We start from the raw sequence: 20364 nt of genomic DNA, 5'->3' as shown, positions 1-20364 counted from the left end.
AAGAAGACCCATTTTCGTATTAATTTTACCATCTGCACAATTTACACAAGGTGTAACATTCCCAACAGTTATTCAAAGTTGCGTCCTATAACTTCTACGTAGGCTTGACATCATAGCACAAACTTCTGCTGTACTCGTTGGAACAATGCCTATGATGTTAGAACGGTACCACAGGCACCAAGAATTCTTGTCAGGAGATCCTCTGAACTTTCGACAATTTTGCTGCGCACAATACTTTTCACGTGACCCCTTAACAGCAAATGAAGTACAATCAAATTAGGTGTACAAGTTGACCAAAAATCAGGATCATCTCTTCCTTGCTATCTCTGTGGGAACGTTAAATGTTCACGAGCGATACTCTACACTCCTTGGTTTGAGCGTGTCAATGATTATTCGTGATAATTCGGAAATTTGTGGTAAATTCGTAAGGGACAAAACTGCTGAGGTCATCGGAAGCTAGGCTTATACATTACCCACGCTAACTTAAACTAACTTACTCTAAGGACAATACATATTCCCCTGCCCGAGGCAGGACTCGAACCTCTGACGGGAGGAGCTGCGCGAACCGTCGCAAGACGTCCTAGACCGCGCGGTGTGTAAATGGTTTTTTGATCCTCTACCGCTAACGTAAGGGCAGGGCAGTAGAGTTGTATGTACCCGTCCGCTGCACACAATCAGTGCAGTAAGACGTTTTTATGTGGCGACTTGAAGGAATTCTAGAAAAGATCCCATGGACTACACCGTGAATGAACTTTCATGATGTGGTGGTGCATAAAGTCGAACTCTACAACGTGTATAGAAGGCATGGCGCACCACACTCAGCCATCTACCAATGTTGTTCACCAAAGACCGAGACTAATTTTTAGATGTGTTTGAAAGGAACTGCCATATAGCAGCTGCTCTGTGCACTACTGAGTACCCTCAACTGCCACCAGGCGCCACCCTTGCCTGATCTCAATCGTTCTTCGGCAGTAGCGTCTTGAATGAGGTTGTAGCTTGAGCGGACTCTAAAGTTTACAATGTAAAAAAGTCGACAGCAACGTTACACATAGAACTTTTTAGTTTTGCTGAAGACGACTGCTTCAGAAACGCTTCAAAATCTTCCCAGAGCTCATGGTGAGTCTACAACGTGTTTTGCTGCTTGTTTCCGGTGGCATAAGGCTTTCAAAAATGGAACAGGCGTTGTGAGTTGAAAAGAAAAGAGAGAGCCCTCAGGACTGTCCTTACTCACGCCAAAATCAACAATGCGACAGCAATCATGTATGAAGACTCTCTTGTGATTGTTATACAATTTTTAAAAATGCAGGAAATTCCGGTGATATGTACTCAAACCAGTCTGACGAACCGTTTAAACCTGTCACGACTGTGTGTTTGCTGGATTCCCAGAATAGTGAGTCCTGCTCTGAAGTACAACACAGTTCACGTTTGATACTTTTGGAAACGATGTGTCCAAGATGAAAGGGGCGATTGATGGAAGCCATCATCACTGCCGATGAATCTAGGTTCTACAGCTGTGACCGTGAAGGAAGTGAAAAGACAAGAGTACAGACTGGGTTCAAGAGGCATAGTCTCGCGCGAAAATAGCACAGGTCCAAATGTCAGCCAATAAGACGTCAGTGGTCACATATTTTATGAGGGTTGGAACTTCAATAATGGTAACTATTTATTTACAGTTCACACAAAATAGAGACGTGTTTCAACTTTTACTGACCTTCAAGGCAGTCACCAGCATTATGTATAACCCGTTGCCAGCGATGTGGAAGTTGTAGGATACTCTTAGCAGTGGCAGTTGCGTTGACAGTTCGAGCGGCGCGGTCTACTGGCCGACGAATTTGTAGCAGTTCTGAAGCGAATATCGTGAAGTGCTTCCTTCAGTTTAGAAATCGAGTTGAACTCACGAGAGCTTAAGTCAGGGGAGTGCAGTAGGTGGTATAGCACTTAGCAACCCCATCTGTCAAACAAATCAGCAACAGCTGGCACTGTACGTCCTTGAGCATTGTCCTCCAAAATGATGGTCAGGTCTTGCAGAAAGTGTCATCACTTCTGTCTCATTGCTGTTCATTTTTGGAACACATCCAACAACTACCGCAGTGATACCACAATACGTTCCGCTTCGTAGCTGTTGATAGTTGTTTTCGGACTTGGGTTTGCTACTCAGGTACAGCAGTATTATTCCGTCATCTCTGGAAATTTTTTAGTCACTACAGAGAGAGTATTCACTCAGGTTTTTTTTGCCTCAGAGTGCCACTTGATACCTATGTCCTCAATTATTTCGTGATGACTGGGTGCTGTGTGATGTCCTTAGGTTAGTTAGGTTTAAGCAGTTCTAAGTTCTAGGGGACTGATGACCATAGATGTTAAGTCCCATTGTGCTCAGAGCCATTTGAACCATTTGAACCTCAATTACTTGCTGGATGTATTCCAATTTCTGTCTTCCTCTACAGGTTTTGCCCTCTACAGCTCCCTCTAGCACCGTGGAAGTTATTTCCTCATGTCTTGCTGGCCGGAGTGGCCGAGCGGTTCTAGGCGCTACAGTCTGGGAACAGGCGACCACTACGTTCGCAGGTTCGAATCGTGCCTCGGGCACGGATGTGTGTGATGTCCTTAGGTTAGTTAGGTTTAAGTAGTTCTAAGTTCTAGGGGACTGATGACCTCAGAGGTTAAGTCCCATAGTGCTCATAGCCATTTTTGAACCTCATGTCTTAACAATGTCCTATCATCCTGTCCTTCTCATCAGTGTTTTCCACATATTCCTTTCCTCGCCGATTCTGCACAGAACCTCCTGATTTCTTACCTTATCAGCCCACCTAATTTTCAACATTTGTCTGCAGCACGAAATCTCAAATGTTTCCATTCTCTTCTGTTCCGGTTTTCCCACAGTCCATGTTTCACTGCCATACAATGCTGTACTCCAGACGTACATCTCATAAATTTCGTCCTCAAATTAAGGCCTATGTTTGATACTAGTAGACTTCTCTTGGCAAGGAATGTCCTTTCTGCCATTGCTAGTCTACTTTTGATGTCCTCTTTGCTCCGCCCATCACTGGTTATTTTACTGCATAGGCAGCAGAATTCCTTAACTTCATCTACTTTGTGACCATCAATCCAGATGTTAAATTTCTCGCTGTTCTCATTTCTACTCCTTCTCATTACTTTCGTCTTTCTTCGATTTACTCTCAACCCATACTCTGTATTCATTAGATGTTCATTCCGTTAAGCATACCGTGTAATTCTTCTTCACTTTCGCTCAGGATAAGAATGTCATCAGCGATTCTTTTCATTGATGTCCTTTTACCTTGAATTTTAATTCCACTGCTGCACCTTCCTTTTATTTTCATCATTGTTTCTTCGATGTACAGATTGAACAGTAGGGGCGAAAGACTACATCGCTGTCTTCCGCCCTTTTTAATCCTAATACTTCGTTCTTAGTCGTCCACTTTTATTATTCCCTCTTGTCTCTTGTACATGTTGTATATTACCAGTCTCTCCCTATAGTTTACCCCTATTTTTCTAAGAATTTCGAACATCTAGCACCATCTTACAATGTCTAACGCTTTTTCCAGGTCGACAGATCCAGTGAATATGTCTTGACTTTTCTGCAGTCTTGCTCTTACTGTCAACCGCAACGTCAGAATTGCCTCTGTCACGCCTTTACCTTTCCTAAAGCCAAACTGATCCTCATCCAGTGCATCCTCAACTTTCTTTTCCATTCTTCTGTATATTATTCTTATATTCAGCTTGGATGCATGAGCTGTTAAACATATTTTGCGATAATTCTCGCACTTGTTAGCTCTTGCCATCTTCGGAAATGTGTGGATGATGCTTTTCAGAAAGTCAGATGGTATGTCGCCACACTCATACATTCTACACACCAACGTGAATAGTCGTTTTGTTGCCACTTCCCCCAATGATTTTTAGAAATTCTGATGGAATTTTATCTATCCCTTCTGCCTTATTTTATCTTAAGTCCTCCAAAGCTCTTTTTAATTCTGATTCTAACACTGGGTACCCTATTTCTTCTAAATCGACTCCTGTTTCCTCTTCTGTCACATCAGACAAATCTCCCCCCTCACAGAGGTTTCAATGTATTCTTTCTGCCTATCCGCTCTCTCCTCTGCATTTAACAGTGGAATTCCCGATGCTCCCATGCTTTTAATGTCACCGAAGGTTGGTTTGACTTTCCTGTATGCTGAGTCTGTCCTTCGGACAATCATTTCTTTTTCGATTTCTTCACATTTTTCCTGCAGCCATTTCCTTAGCTTTCCTGCACTTCCTATTTATTTCATTCCTCAGCGACTTGTTTTTCTGTATTCCTGAGTTTCCTGCAACAGTTTTGTACTTCCTCCTTTCATTGATCAATTGAAGTATTTCTTCTGCTGCCCATGCTTTTTCACAGTTATCCACTTTGTACCTATGTTTTCTTCCCCAACTTCTGTGATGGCCCTTTTTAGAGATGTTCATTCCTCTTGAACTGTATTGCCTACTGAGCTATTCCTTATTGCTGCATCTATAGCCTTTGAGAAATTGAACTGTAGCTCGTCATTCCTTAGTACTTCCGTATCCACTTCTTTGCATATTGATTCTTCCTGAATAATGTCCTAAACTTCAGCCTACTCTTCATCACTACTATACTGTGATCTATATCTGCTGCTGGGTACGCCTTACAATCCAGTACCTGATTTCGGATCTCTGTCTGACCATGACCATAATGTAATCTAACTGAAATATTCCCGTATCACCCGGCGTTTTCCAAGTATACCTCCTCCTCTTGTGATTCTTGAACAGAGTATAAGCTGTTACTAGATCAAACTTGTTACAGAACTCAGTTAGTCTTTCTCCTCTCTCATTCTTTGTCCCAAGCTCATATTCTCCTGTAACCTTTTCTTCTACTCATTCCTCCTACAACGCTACAGTCGCAGGTTCGAATCCTGCCTCGGGCATGGATGTGTGTTATATCCTTAGGTTAGTTAGGTTTAAGTAGTTCTACGTTCTATGGGGCTGATGACCTCAGAGGTTAAGTCCCATAGTGCTCAGAGCCATTCAACCATTCTCGTCACCTGCAACTTGAGACATCGGCATGTGTGCCTGAACTGTCGTTGTCGGTGTCGGTTTACTGTCGATTCTGATAAGAACAACCCTTTCACTGAACTGTTCACAACAAGACGCTCTCTGCCCTACCTTTCTATTCTTAACGAATCCTACTCGCCTTATACCATTTTCTGCTGCTGTTGATATTACGCTGTACTCTTGTGTCAAGAAATCCTTGTCTTGTTTCCATTTATTATTTCACCTACTATATTTAGATTGAGTCTTTGCATTTCCCACTTCAGATTTTCTAGCTTCTCCACTACATTCAGGCTTCTCACATTCCACGCCCAGAGTCGTAGAACGTTGTCCTTTCGTTGGTTGTTCAATCTCTTTTCCTTGGTCGCCAGCCCTTTGGCTGTTCCCTCCCGGCGATCCGAATGAGTGACTATTCCAGAATCTTTTGCCAGTGGAGAGATCATCATGCCGATTTTTCAACTACAGGTCATATGACCTGTGGATACATGTTATGTGTCTCTAATGGAGTGGTTTTCATTGCCTTCTGCATTCTCATGCCGTTGATCATTGCTGATTCTGCCACCTTTAGGGGCAGTTCCGCACCCCAAGGACGTCTGTTCACTGCTTCGCCACCTCTGACAAGGCCGCTGGCAGAATAAGGGTGACTTCTTGTGCCGGAAGGCTTCGGCCACCTATGCTGATTATTAATCAAAATTACAGCAGGGGCGAGATTCGAACCTGGGACAGCAGGCGTTTTGTTTATGAATGAAAGCCGTTATGCCGTCTGCTATTTATTTTATTTTTATTGAAATGAATTAGATTGTGGGGTGGCGGAGTAAGGTGGACAGTGCTCGCAACCCGAGGCCTGGCCACGATGTCTCCTCCCTCCCATCCTGGGGGTGTGGTACAAAGGATGCAATGGGTTTTTGTTTCGAATGGTTTTTGTTGTTTCATTTGGCTTTTATTTTTGGTTTTACTTTTTTTGTTTTTTTAACAGTAAGTAAGTAACTGAAACTACTAAGTACACTGGTTGCGTCGAGCTGGGATCGCACATAACTGAAAGCATACTTATAGTTGCAGCAAAGGGCGTAAAGAGAGCAAAGTGTGAGGCTAAGGAAGTCATGAAACAAAACCGATACTATATCTTGCACCGGATGGGAAACAAAAACTGAGGAAATGGGGCAAATACTGTTACAGAGTGCGAGGGGGTACGATGTCACTGTCTGTCTGCTGCATCATCTAGGTATGACTTCTCACAGTGACCAAGATAGATCCCACGTTGTACGGTGTAGTGTTCTATCATCATCTTGTAATTTCAGCTTCTCTTAACCGTGATGTTCCAACTACGTGGAGGGTCGTGGAACGTACTCCACAAATAATTGGAAAAATATTGTCGATACTTTGGGCTACGGAGGATCTTGCAACATCGTTCCTGCAAATAGTTCCAAAAGTCTAAAGTGTCCTTAGTGCCGTCTGGAAACAAATAATGCACTGCATGTCCACGAAGCTGCGTCATGGCATTAGTTTTTGTGGGTGGGTAATACGTCTCATCAGGGACAAGATAGTCTTGGGGTCGATATGATTCGGCGTCACTCGAAGGAAGTATGCTGATATTTGCTTCACTAAGTGGCACAGTGCCATAGACTCGCTACAGCTAAGACGGTGTTCATCGTCGTCTTTAACGCAACAGTTGGTGCACATGGGTGAGGCCTCCATATGGTTCTCATTTAGCCTTGACCTGGTCACCTGCTTACCTTTGACAGTGATATACCACATCGCCGTGACGGCAGTCTCCAGTGCTACGTGGTGAATTGTACTCCATACTACTCGCAAGTTGACGTTCGGGTGCTTCCTCTCCACGACGTCATCGGGTCTTCCACGTTGCAGGACCCGGTAAACCGTCTTTGTCGTCACCAGTTGAATCGCTGGTAAGGTAAGTCGAACGTAATTGAGTTCGAGGTAAGAGACACCGATGCAGAAGAGCGAAGAGGGGACGTGGTGTGTCGGCACAGGTGGCAACAGGGAGGGCGGTGCTAGTTCTTCTATTAACAAACTGGTCAGACTGTCCGGACGGCGGTGCCATAGTTTGACTAACGCGCTCACAAATAGGGCGACCGCTCTGTCATGAACGTGATAAAGGCCAAGCCGTCCCCGCTCCGGGGGGTGAGAGTCTCATATTTGATCTTGTAAAGCATTCCCGAACTCACGAAGGACCCAAAAGCCGCCAGTATACGGCGAGCTAACATCATCGGTATAGATAATACCTGGGCGATGTGCGGAATGCGTGACGCTAAATGTGTGTTGACATACCGGGTCCGTTGGACGATGTCTCGTAGGCGGTTGCTGGCTATCCCAGTCCGAACATTTCGTTAAAGCCGTCGAAAGTTGTGAGCAGCGGTCGTCGTATATCGTCTGTGAAATCAATGCCGAGACATTTCAAAGTATCTCTGAGCTGTAAGCGAGTGACTCTGTCTTCCGACAGTCCGACTTTGCGACGTCGATATGACTACCAGTGGCCATGCTATATGTAGCTATCCAATTCAGTGCGCTGGCGGTGTCGTCGCCGTTGCGGATGACAATCACTAGGTCGTCAGCGTACGCTTTACGTCGGAAAGTGTGGCCTCGTAGCGTCATACCCGTTGGTCGTTGGAGCAGGCCGCATAGGAGTGGTTGCATGGCCACAGCGTAGAGTAAAGTGGACAGAGGGCAGCCTTGGCGTATCGATCGAGAAATTGTGAGGGGCTGCGAAGGTCGGCCGCTGACGATCACCTTGGACGTCGCGCCACAGAGTAGTCGCATGACGACAGCGACCAATGGCTCTGGGTACCGCATATGTTGGAGGACCGCTTCCACATAGACGTGGTCCACGCGATCGAAAGCTTGACTGAAATCGATTGCCACCAGCGCACCCTTCAGACGACATCAAGTCACGATATTCACTGAGTCCTATTTGAATATTATTGTCGCCTCCTAATGACGTTTGATCGGGTGAGATGACGTGGCGTAAGGTTTGGTGTGTGCGCGCTGCCAACAGTCGAGAAAAGATCTTAAAGTCGCAGTTCAATAGCGTTAGTGGGTGGTAGTCCTGCAGCCGTGAGCAACCGGACAGTTTGTGAATACGAGTAATCATCCGTTCCACAAGGGCCGCAGGAATCGGCACTTCCGGGGATGGTAGTTCACGACATATATCCGTCCATCGGGTGGCTAATAAATATTGAAAAGTCCACTAAAATTCCAAGAGGAGGCCGTCAGGACCCGGAGACTTGTTGACAGCTCCTTTTCTAATGGCGTAAATCACTTCTTCTTCTGTAATTTTTCCATCAACGCCGCTTCCATTGCCAGGGTGACGGTGCCGTAAATCGTCTGAGAGACGTCTTCCAGTGCTGTCGGATCAGGAGTCTGAGCTGTATAGAGCTGGGACTAATGATCGTAGAACGCTGTGTTTATGTTTTGTTGCGTGGTGAGGCAACGAACGTCCTCCGTATCGATGAAGCGTATCAGCGCGCTTTGGCGTCGTTTACGTTCACGAAGTACGTGCAACATCGACTGGCGTTCGCTCGGTATCCGATCCTTCGTCCTCGAGCGGGTGACCGCCCCCTCTAGGTGGCGCCGCGTGTGAGCGACGATCTGAGCCTTAGCACGGTGGACCGCCGTTTGTCGTTCCGGAGACGGCGCCATAGCATCGCAGTCACGCAGTGCCCTGAAGTAAAAATCGAGTGTACGTTTATGCCAAGCAGCGTGGTCGTGACCGTAGGTTATCAACGTTCGCCTCAGTGCCGGTTTGGCGCAGTCCAACCACCAGCGGATCGTTGTGGGATATGCACGGAGGCGATTTTCACACGAATGCCACGTATCCTCAACGGCTTGGCAACAATCCGGGTACGACAGGTGAGTGATGTTTAGTTTCCATGGGCTGCAGCTTCTCCACACTCTCTGCCGCCGCAGGGTGACGGCGCAGATGTAAGCTGAGTGGTCCGAGAAAGCTGCAGGGCACAGTTCCACATCCTGTGTCTCAGCGGCAAGACAGCGTGAGACATAAATCCGGTCGATGTGACTGGAAGAGTGACTCGTGAAGTGTGTGAATCCCGGTCGGTGACCGTGGAGATATTCCCAAGTGTCCACCATCTGCAGGTCTTGAGTTCCGGGGACGGATTATATCGTGGGAGTTGGTCTCTGGGCGCCATTGCGCAATTGTAGTCACCTCCAAAAGCCAGATGGTCGTGGCGGCCTTGGAAGAGCGGAGCGACGTCTTCCGCAAAGAATCGTGAACGTTCGCGACGTTTGTCCGTCCCGGAAGGTGCGTAGATATCGATAAGGCGGACACCTACTAGTGTGAGTGCCATTCCTCTTGCCCCAGGCAGAAAGAGGATATCGACCGCCACTATCTCTTCCCGAAGAAGTACACCGACACCGCTGCCTGTAGGGGAAGCTGGAGAGACGCAATCATCGTAACCGTACTGGACTGGGAAGTCGTCGACGTACAATTCCTGGAGAAGGGCTATGTCGATGGAAGCACAGTTCAACATATCCTGAAGCAAGGATAACTTAGCACGCTTCCGTATAGTGTTATGTTTATAGTCACAACACGATAAGTTTGAGGTCTGTCCACAGAACCCGTGTTGGCCATCAACACCCTTGTAAGGCTGTCTCGTCGCTGTATATGATGGTGGAAAAAGATCAGTGGTGGTGGGGTGAATTACCCCGCCTGTTGTCCCGTTGTGCGAGGAGGTTACCTCGCCGTCGTCCGCCTAGTCGCCATGAAATACCACCGGCTGTTGGTGGCTTTTTGTGGTTGCTGCGGCACTCGGCTCAGACTCCTTCGGCGCTACTGGCTGGGAATCGTGTGAAGACATTGCATCCCCGAGAGTCGATAATATTTATTTTTCATTTGTGCATTACCTTGTCATAGTACGTATGTATCATTTATTTCAACTATACTATATTTGTTAATACGTCACATTGTTTCCTCATTCATTTTGCTACTGTTTTATATTTTATATTGTACGAATATGAATGTTCTGGTTCTATACGCTTTGTTAAACTTCGGTTAGGCTAGGAGAAGTACTGTGTTAGAGAGAGAGCGAACGACTATCGAAAGAGAGCGTGCGAGTTGTGGTGGTACGTGGCCGGTTCGCGGGTGGAAAAACTTGGCAAAGTTCGGCGTGAAAGACGGTGATACTCGGAGGAACAATTAATTACAGTGCATAAGCTGTGTTAATTGGAGATCGTGCATTATTAAGTGAACAGTAAAACCTGAAAAGTATATCGAGTGTTTGCGGTGACGATTTTACAAACTGTGTGAACTTGTGACAATTAGCCATGAATCAGACACTATTGCCGTGTGGAGACACTAACTGTTAGAATTGCGTGAAAGTGGAACAAACCAAAATGTTAAGTAAAATAAGAGTGCTGTGATTTGATAAGGAAGCATTTATTATATCGTCCAAACTGTCTTAAAGACGACGACGAAAGTTGAACTGATGCTTAACGGACTGTTTTCCAGTGGCAACACGGTGAAAGAACTTTTCGAAGTAATGGCATTAACCGGCTATATATCTTAAATACTGAAGACATTGCGTAATTCCGACCTACCCGCACAGCGTGATTAATAAACGTTTAATAATAAGACGTGGCGCGCCTAACGACAACGCACACACTGGAACTATTATTATGGCGCCAGTGCTGCCGGCTGATTCGACCACAACGGAGACGTGGACCGCCGCCGTAACTGGAATGTTAACGAAACAGGAGGATCCATCTTCATCTTCGCGCCACGAACCAGTATTCACTTCACATATTTTCCACGCGGACCACCGCTGAAGTCATCGCACTGCCTGCAGCAACAGTTTAGACAATTAAAAAAAATTATTACGCTCTCCTGGCATCCAGGCTTTCTTGCAAGGTCGGTCGATAATTATCCTCAGGAGAGGGCGCCGTTGTTGAGGCCGGATCCGGTACTGTAGACTCCGTCATGGCCTCACTATCTGGGGCGGCTATCGGACGAGTGTGGTCAGCGTCGGAAAGGGCTGCTGCCCGTGCTGCCTCGGTGGAATTGAGAGGAACCGTCGTCACCATAGAAGGAGGCATAGATTGGCTGAAATGGCTCTGAGCACTATGGGGCTTAACATCTGAGGACTTAAACCTGACTAACCTAAGGACTTCACACACATCCATACCCGAGGCAGGATTCGAACCTGCGACCGTAACAATCGTGTGGTGCCGGACTGAAGCGCCTAGAACCGCTCGGCCACCGCTCCCGCGAGGCATAGGTTCAGCCATCGGAATTTAAGTAAGCCGTCGTTCGGATGGCTATTTTAATGCTTCAGGTATTATGTAGTCTGCCCCTCCCCCTCCCCCGCCCCACTTCAGTAAAAGGCGCAGAAAATTCATAAAACTACGTGAAACTCCTAGAAAAGTTTTTTGTGACGCATCACATTGTCTCTATATCCAATGTCTAGGCGTTGACCGTCGACCCGAATTTCTGCGTTTTGTCGCTTTATGGTAGATTCCTATTGATAACAACAAGTTTCGTCACCCACTACGATTTTCTTTATCAGGGAACTGCTGTCCGTGTTTTGCATTTCAATCATGTCGTGACTGCCGTCCACGCGTCGTTGTTTTGTTTCGGAGTCGTGGTATGGGGAACTAATTTTGCACACACTCTGCTCTGTTAAGGAAGCTCTGGAGGTGTTGTAGGACTGCGATTCGTGACACAGCAACGCTGTAACACTACGTCCGCACGTCCACTATGAAAACTGTCGGCTCATAGCCAAGTGATCGAGTACATATCTCTTATTTACATTCGTTAGTTCATGGGTGGTTTATTCTGTTGACGTCTTTCATATGCTAGGAATAAAATCGGTCTCGGGACTTTTTTGGCAGTCTGTGCACATGTCTACGTGTTAGAGAACTAACAGACGGAAGTTACATGTGGCCAAGTCTACTTCAACTACACCATGGAGAATCGGAAACATGAGGAAGACTAAAACGACTAGTCGACTATGAGGTCATCATAAATGGAGCACGATCTAGGATTGAGGAAAAGACTTTGATGCAGCTGTCCATGCTGCTCTAACCTGTGCAAGCATCATCTCTCGGTCTCATCTATACGAGTTTTACCCCTCATCACCCCCCCCCCCCCCCTTCAGCCCCCTAAGCATCCTTCCATTACTAAATTGGTGATCCCTTGATGCCGCAGAATGTATCCTATCAACCGACTCCTTCTTCTAGCCTCATTAGTTATGTGATCTACTCTTCTGATTGTCAGAATTCTTCTGTAGTACCACATTTCAAAAGTCTCTGTTGTCTCTAAACTGTTTATCGTCCATATTTCATTTCTTCAGAAATTGTTATTTTACCATTGCCAGTCTACATTTTATATCCATCGTTCTTCGACCATCTTCAGCTATTTTGCTCCCCAAATAGCAAAACTGATTTACTACTTTAAGTGTCGCATTTCCTAATCTAATTCCCTCAGCATCACCTGATTTAATTCGATTACATTCCATTATCCTCGTTTTGTTTTTCTTGATGTTCATCTTATATCCTCCTTTCAAGAAACTGACCACTCCATCCAACTGCTCTTTCAAATTCTTTGCTGTTTCTGACAGAATTACAATGTCATCGGCAAACCGTAAAGTATTTATTTCTTCTCCCTGGATATTGAATCTTGCTCCAAATTTTTCTTTTGTTTCCTTTACTGTTTGCTCGCTATACAGACTGAATAACATCGGCGATAGGCTGCAACTCTGTCTCACTCCCTTCCAAACCACTTCTTCCCTTTCGTGTATCTCGACTTCTTTTTGCCTTCTAACGTAAGACGTGGGGTCACTATTGCCTCGCGTTTTCCAAACTGATCTTCCTCGAGGTCAGCATCTACCAGTTTTCCCATTCATCTGTAAAGAATTCGTATTAGTATTTTACAGCCGTGACTTATTAAACTGATAGTTTGGTAATTTTCACACCTGTCAACACCTGCTTTCTTTCGGATCGGTATTACTGTAATCTTCGTGAAGTGGGAGGGTATTTCGCCTGTATCGTACGTCTTGCTCTCGAGATGGAAGAGTTTTGTCGTCGCTGGCTCTCCCAAGACGATCAGTAACTCTAACGGAATGCTGTATACTCCTGGGCCCTTGTTTCCACTTAGCCTTCCAGTTCTTTGTAAAATTCTTCTCGCAGTATCATATCTCTTTTGTCATCTTCCTCTGCGTCCGTTTTCTTTTCCCTTCCTTCCACCTATCTGCTTTCCCTTCTTTGCTTAGGACAGGTTTTCCACCTGTGCTCTTGATATTCATACAGGTGGTTCTCTTTTCTCCAAAGGTCTCTTTAATTTTCCTGTAGGCATTATCTATCTTACCCCTAGTAATATATGCTTCTACATCTTTAGGCTTATTCTCCAGCCATTCGTGCTTAGGCATTCAGCATTTCCTATCGATCTCGTTTTTGAGACGTTTGTATTTCATTTCGCCTGTATCATTTGTTACATTTTTTAAATTTCCTCCTTTCATCGATGAAATTCAACATCTCTTGTGTAACCTAACGATATCTACTGACCCTCGTCTCTTCAACTATCTGATCCTCTGCTGCTTTCACTATTTCATCTATCAAAGGTTGTACGGTGCCAGGCAAATCCAACACCTTCCATGAAAACCCTGACATGATAAGCAAATCCAGTAGTATGTCACATAGCTCCGAATAAATCGTGACATTAAATTAACCAAAGTAATACGAGTAATGAGTGAGCAAATGGCATACCACAGACTAACACAAGAATGCCTAAATGCATGTTGTACCTTCCCACCGTGAGACAAACGCAGTTCCGAGGAAGAAACGAGAACAGAAGCCGAGAGCAGAACCGTGTTAAGCTAGAAGGCCCTACGATAAGAAACGGACTGGACACCCACGTCGCCAGCTCACCACTAGGGCCTCACCACTCGCACGTTTTAGCGTGAGACTTTTTAGCGTCTCTGTTACGTCAAGGACCACCCCCGAGCGCATGTTAAAAGCTAGAGCCCTCCAGAAAAACAGTATAGATCTTACGATAACACAAAAAGGGCCACTACCACCCACAAGTTTTAGCGTGAGCCTTTTCGCGTGTCTGTTACATTAGGACCACTCCCCAGCCAATGTTAAAAGATAGAGCCCTCCAGAAGAACAGTATAGATCTTACGATAACGGTAAAAGGACCACACCACCCGCACGTTTTAGCGTGAGACTTTTTAGCGTCTCTGTTACGTTGCAAACTTTAAAAACATTGCCCCACCACGAAAAGTATAACGTTTCTCATTGGATAGACAGAATTTTTGTAGGCGGAGCTTAAGGTTAACATTGAGACCCTGATTGGTCAGATGAAAACACAGCCAGACAGTTTTTTTAAACCAATTTCGGTAAATTATAGTAAGGAGAAGAGAGAGTTGCTTCCGAGATGGCGAGGTGAGCGGAGCTGTGCTGCCCGCTGCCGCCCTGACGCTGCCTATAACACCGACAAGGTAATGAACGCACGCGATGCCGTATTTTTGAGCGCATAAGGCTTCACTCAGAACTGCAGAAGTCTCATCTGTTACACCCCCTTTTTGCGTAATACTAGTGTCGATCGTTAATTAAAACTCACGGTGTTCACATTTGCCACCTAAAGTAAAAATCTGAAACGCGATAATTTCTCTGTTATATAGTTATTGAGAAGCCACATCAGCCACTGTAATTTACGACAAGTTAGATACGTAATTAAAGATAATTGAGGGTCACTGTAGACCATTTTTATAGTTTTATCTTTTGTGAAACTTAATTTAAACCAAGATTATAGATGTGATGTGGCATAGGTCATCCTACGATCCATTGTAGAACTTGGAAACCCATTTAGGGAATATTCGTTCACATTTTTGTTGAACGCAGTTGGTTTTTACCATCCTGTATTAAAACATTTCCTTTTATCAATAGTGCAATTTATAAACGATGTTTTGTGATTAGAATAAATTTCCAATGTTAAACTTAACTGCTTTTTCGACGTTATTTTACCAGCTAACTAAAAATAGGAAAGCCTTGAACCCCTTCCACTAAATTTAGTTAGTATTAAGATTCTTTTACAGGGAGTGCATTGGAGCTGACGCTGAGATCATTAAGTATTTGGTTATATCATCGCTAGTCTCACTGAACTCTTCTGAATTCTACATGTCTCGTGTGGTCTGGCGTCTCCTTACCAGCAACAGGTCCCAGGTTCAAACTAGCCAATTCCCTAAAAAACACGCTCAGAGCGTCGTTGCGCGAAAGTGGTATGGAGACACAATATAGAACAAACAGACACCACCATGAATGTTTAGATGGTACCCATGCTTCTTCTACCGTATCCCTTTATCCTGTTTTGGCGATCGTTGCTTAATTCTCCCTCTGAAACTCTCTACAACCTCTTGTGCTTTCAGTTTACTCAGGTTCCATCTTCTTAAATTCCTGACTTTTTGCAGTTTCTTCAGTTTTAATCCGGAGTTCTAACCAATAAATTGTGGTCAGAGACCATATCTGCCTCTGGAAATTACAATTCAAAATCTGGTTCCTAAATCTCTGTATAACCATTATATCATTAATCCAAAACCGTACGGTGTCTCCGAGTCTCTTCCACATGTATGCAACCTTCTCTCAAGATTCTTTAACGAAGTGTTGGCTATGATTAAATTATGCTCTGTTTAAAATTCTACCAGGTGGCTTCCTCTTTCATTCCTTTCCCCCAGTCCACATTCTCCTACTACTTTTCCTTCGCATCCTTTTCCTACTGTCGAATTCCAGTCCCCAGTGACTATTAAATTTTCAGGTCCCTTAACGTCTGAATAGTTTCTTGAGGAAATATGGGTAAGAAAATCGGCCATATCCTCTTCAAAGGCACAACCTCAGCATTTGCTTTAAATTGTTAAGGAAATCCATGTAAACGACCAAACTCTGGATATCATGGTGGGGACCTAAACTCCATTCTTCCGGATACGAATCTAATGTCTCGTCACAGCATCATGTTGCTCATCAGAGTATCAATGAACCCAGTCATCCGTAAGTAAGGTCTAACAAATTAGATTACAAGTATCACCGACCTCTCACCATTACGTGCAAACCAGAAGTCAGAAAAGGCGATTCTTTAAAGTCCCTAAGAGGGTTCTAGAGAGATATGTTTAAAATGGTATATTATATCTGTTAAACGCTCTCGGCAATCAAACAGACCTCTAATCATTGGCGGAACCCTTCATTTTACACGCTGTAAGTCTCATGTTAATCCAGCATGATAAGACTACTATACTTTTAGGCAGTACTAAAGTGTCAGCCTCAGTAATATATGTCCTCTCTTTTGTAGACAATTTTTCCTATTAATGTTTCATAGACTGCCATTTGCTTTTCTGGTAACTGAGATTAGGTCGTTTCTCCATTTCATATACCTATTTAATGCTAATTACAAATACTTATATGGCATGGCTAATTCCAATGTCTCAGTAATCCGGAAGTCAAAGCGTACCACACTCTTACGTTTCATGAACATCACTGTAAGAAATAACTCTCGATCTTTGCACCAGGCTGACATTTTGTCATGATCTAACAAGAGATTACTAGTGTGTAATCAACGCTGTCATTTTTCCATGGAGCTGTGGATGAAAATTTTGTCAAGCTATGCGCAGTGGATGCCTGTCGCTCACACGGACGTGTGTGGCACCGACTATTCACCTTTGCGATTCGTAACAACTCGATTGTTGTGATGGCGTGGAACTTCTAACGCTATCTCTCCCAGATTTGGGCCTCTGACTATATTTTTCACTGGTCGACAGACCGAACGCAGGAATGTAGAAATTTCAGGAATTGGGATGATACGAATGTTATTACATTGTGTAATATAGAACGCCAATGATTTATGAAGCCGTAAGTTGTGTTTCCAATAAGTGCAGTTCTGTAGCGGATAAGAATGGATCACGCCATTAAAAATATTGCATGAAGAGAAATCAATAAAGGATGTAGGATATTTTAAAGTATTAGGTGTTGACATTAACAAGAAACTGAACTGGTAGGCACTTTTTACAAGTGGCCATTAACATCTAATCTGTGTAACTGTTACATTACGGATACCAGGAGATTTTGGGAATAGAAATTTCAGAAACTGACTTACATTTACTATTTTTTCTAACTGATATCTTATGGTACCGTATTTTGGGTAACTTGTCACTGAGGAAGAGATTTTTCGTTGCACAGAACCCTTTAATAACGACAACATATGGTGTACTGTATACAATGTCTTGTAGAGAGCATTTAAATAGCTGGACATATCTACAACAGCTTCACAATACATTTATCCCTTATAAAGCTTGTTGGCAGCAAGCAGTCACAGCTCGAAAAAAAGCTAACATCCATATTCATATAAATAATACCAGAAGAAGAAATGATTTACACTGTCTTTCATTCCGGTTTGTTCATGTAGCACGGGAAGAAGCGAGATATTCGCAAATAAAAAATCTTTGACTATTTACTCAGTGATGTAAAGGATCTACTAAACAATCATATTACTTCAAACATAAACGGCAATTATATCTGCTTGAGAGCTCCCTGTGTCTGTCTGTTTAATAACATAATGTGCCTGTGCGTGCGTGTGTGTGTGTGTGTGTGTGTGTGTGTGTGTGTGTGTGTGTGTGTGTGGTGTGTCTCAGATTGAGACAGAGAGAGAGAGAGAGAGAGAGAGAGAGAGAGTGTTTAACATAGTATATCCGAAAAATAGTAAAAAGAAATGGTATATTAAGACAACCATGTAACTGATCACCATGTTACCGTATTTTTAATTGAGAAACTATGTGGAAAGTCATACCCTCATGCATTGCGTATCGTAATGAGAAAAGGCAATTAAAATCCATGGAACACATAAACAATTCACTAACAAACCAGCTAGATTGCACTCACTCAATACTTACCACTCTTTAGATTTCAGTTTCAAATCGTATCCAACGTTTACTAGAAACTGAGTGAAATACAGCACAGGGAATCCTTTCAGTTGCCTTAAAATATATTCTGTATTTGAACGTTCAGAATCTTATTACGAAATTTGTGAAACACATTGATGAATTACTCATGATAGGGAAATACTTTTCTCAGTCTAGGAGTTGAAAGTGAGACACAAATAATTCTCCTAACTAATACAGTGGTGTGCGAAAATTAAGGCCGAAACTATCTGTAGAATGATGTGTCACTGTCAACTAACTTTTAAAAACTTTGTGCTGTGCCTTACGGCAGGTTTTGTCATGGGGGAAGTCACGTCAGAGAGATCCACCGCATGAGCGACCAGGGAAGTGATCCCAGTGGTGGTTTCCCGTTGCCTTCCACTGATTATGATGAAATGATAATGAGGACAACACATCACCCAGTCCCTGAGCGGAGAAAATATCCGACCCAGCCGGGAATCGAACGCGGGCCCGTTGGCGTGACAGACAACCGTGCTAACCACTTTTTTTACGTTGTTGATCGTTTGGTTTGGTCGTTGCGGACGTCACATGACATCCGTTTAAGTTCGTTTGTTGATCCTTCCACTCAGTTTTTTTTTTAATTACAGAGGCTAACCAGCTCTCTGACCGAACACGCTGAGCTAACGTGCCGGCCATCACTCAGCTATCGGGGCGGACTGTCAAATAACAACCTGACGAACCTTGGAACGTAAATGGAAGGAACTGCTACACTACAGAAGATAACTGAAAGAATCACGCAGTCAAACAGAAATGACAACTTTATTCAGAGACAAGTGTTACACTGACCACCACGGACAGCGGTGCCTGATCTGCGACGAGTTCCCGTGCTGGCCGCCGGAGTGGTGAGGGCGCTTGTGGTGGGGCGCTGCACTGCTCCACCAGCGCGGTCGGCTGGTCGGCTGGTCGGCTGGTGAGCTGCTGGGTGATCGTGGGCGTGCTGCCACGGGTCTCCCCAACACATCTGTGGGACTGAAGTCGGGGGACGCACAGACCAGTCCATTCACAGAATACCCTGTAGTTCCAAGAAGTTGCTCCACCTCGTCACGCATTGTCATCAATACAAAATTAGGCCAGGATCGAATGTACCCCTGAAAAGATGCACATTGAGAAGGAATACAGTCTCACAATCTCACCGTTTACTGTACCGTGTTGAAAGATTTGGATGTCAGTACGCCCATGTAACGTTATGTCTCCCGGAAATATACCACCTGGTGCGGTATGCACCATTTCCTGGGTACATTATGTACCCTTATATGGCGCCAGGTGCCAACAAGTAATGCATCGAGGAACACTATCGAAAAAGCGATACTGGAGTGCCTGTGTTATTCCGAATTACGAGCCAGTGTTCATCTCGACTTACATGCATGTCTGAAGGAGCAATGCATTGTAATCTGGAATAAAATAGGCACTGCAATATCGTATTTATCCGCCGACACCGGGCAAGCGACTTTCAAGTAAAATGACTCCCCAGGACGGTAATATACGTAATGGATCTACGAGTACAAGTTGTAAACACATGGTTGACGACAAATGGAAGTTTGAGACAGGCCGTGAGTCCCATTCGGATGGCCAGATCGTGAGGCGACCGCTCGAATTAAGAGGGAGGTCCAAGTTCGAGTGACGGTCCGCTACAAATTTTCACAGTCGTCCATCCACTATACAGATGATGGTTGCGCATATTCGCAACTGAGGATACATATGGTGTAATACCGAACGTGATCGCTTTGGCGGTGCAGGTGTAATGGTGCGGGGAGACAGTGTGTTGCATGAGTTTACTGACCTCCAAAGCGGTACACTCACCGGTCATCGTTTTTCCGACACTGCACTGTTTTCCCATTTGCATCTTTTCATGATTGACAGTGCGCGACCGCATCGAACAGATCAATTGGAGGAGCTCTTGGAACGAGAGGATAGCCGTCGAATGGACTGGCCTTCCCTTCCCCGAATTAAGTCACATCGAGTACATGAGGGATCCGCTGGGAAGACATACTGCAGCAACTTCACTCGCACCGAGACCACACAGCGGTTGTCATCCGCGATGGGGGAGGCGCGGGACGCGCTTACCGGTCATTGGGTCAGCGTGGGGACATGCTGCAGAGAGTACACTGCCGGCCATGCTGAACACGCACGCTTTTAAGAACCGTGTCCCGCGTTTTGTAATGCCCAGGGAATCATCAAGAGTCGCGATGACTTGAGCGTAATTATTGTCAGTAAATAAATGTGTCATTCCTGTTCGTCTCATTGATTAAATATTTACGTTAGCTGCTGTACTATATAGTAACAGTTCTTTTTATGTATTGTCCAAGTTTCATCGAGCTATACTACTTGACAGTGTCACGTCGTAGGAAGA

General features: G+C 44.6%; 1 protein-coding gene across 1 annotated transcript in view; it reads left to right on the top strand.

Moving 5' to 3' along the window:
- LOC126335582 (cytochrome P450 9e2-like) overlaps nucleotides 1–20364 on the top strand; it is a 105283-nt gene that overhangs the window by 61695 nt on the left and 23224 nt on the right. The gene's annotated exons all lie outside the window — the stretch shown is intronic.

Source organism: Schistocerca gregaria, chromosome 2, assembly GCF_023897955.1.
Source record: "Schistocerca gregaria isolate iqSchGreg1 chromosome 2, iqSchGreg1.2, whole genome shotgun sequence".
NCBI lineage: Eukaryota > Metazoa > Arthropoda > Insecta > Orthoptera > Acrididae > Schistocerca > Schistocerca gregaria.
The sequence above is the reverse complement of the archived record's forward strand: the minus strand, read 5'-3'. Positions and strand labels throughout refer to the sequence as shown.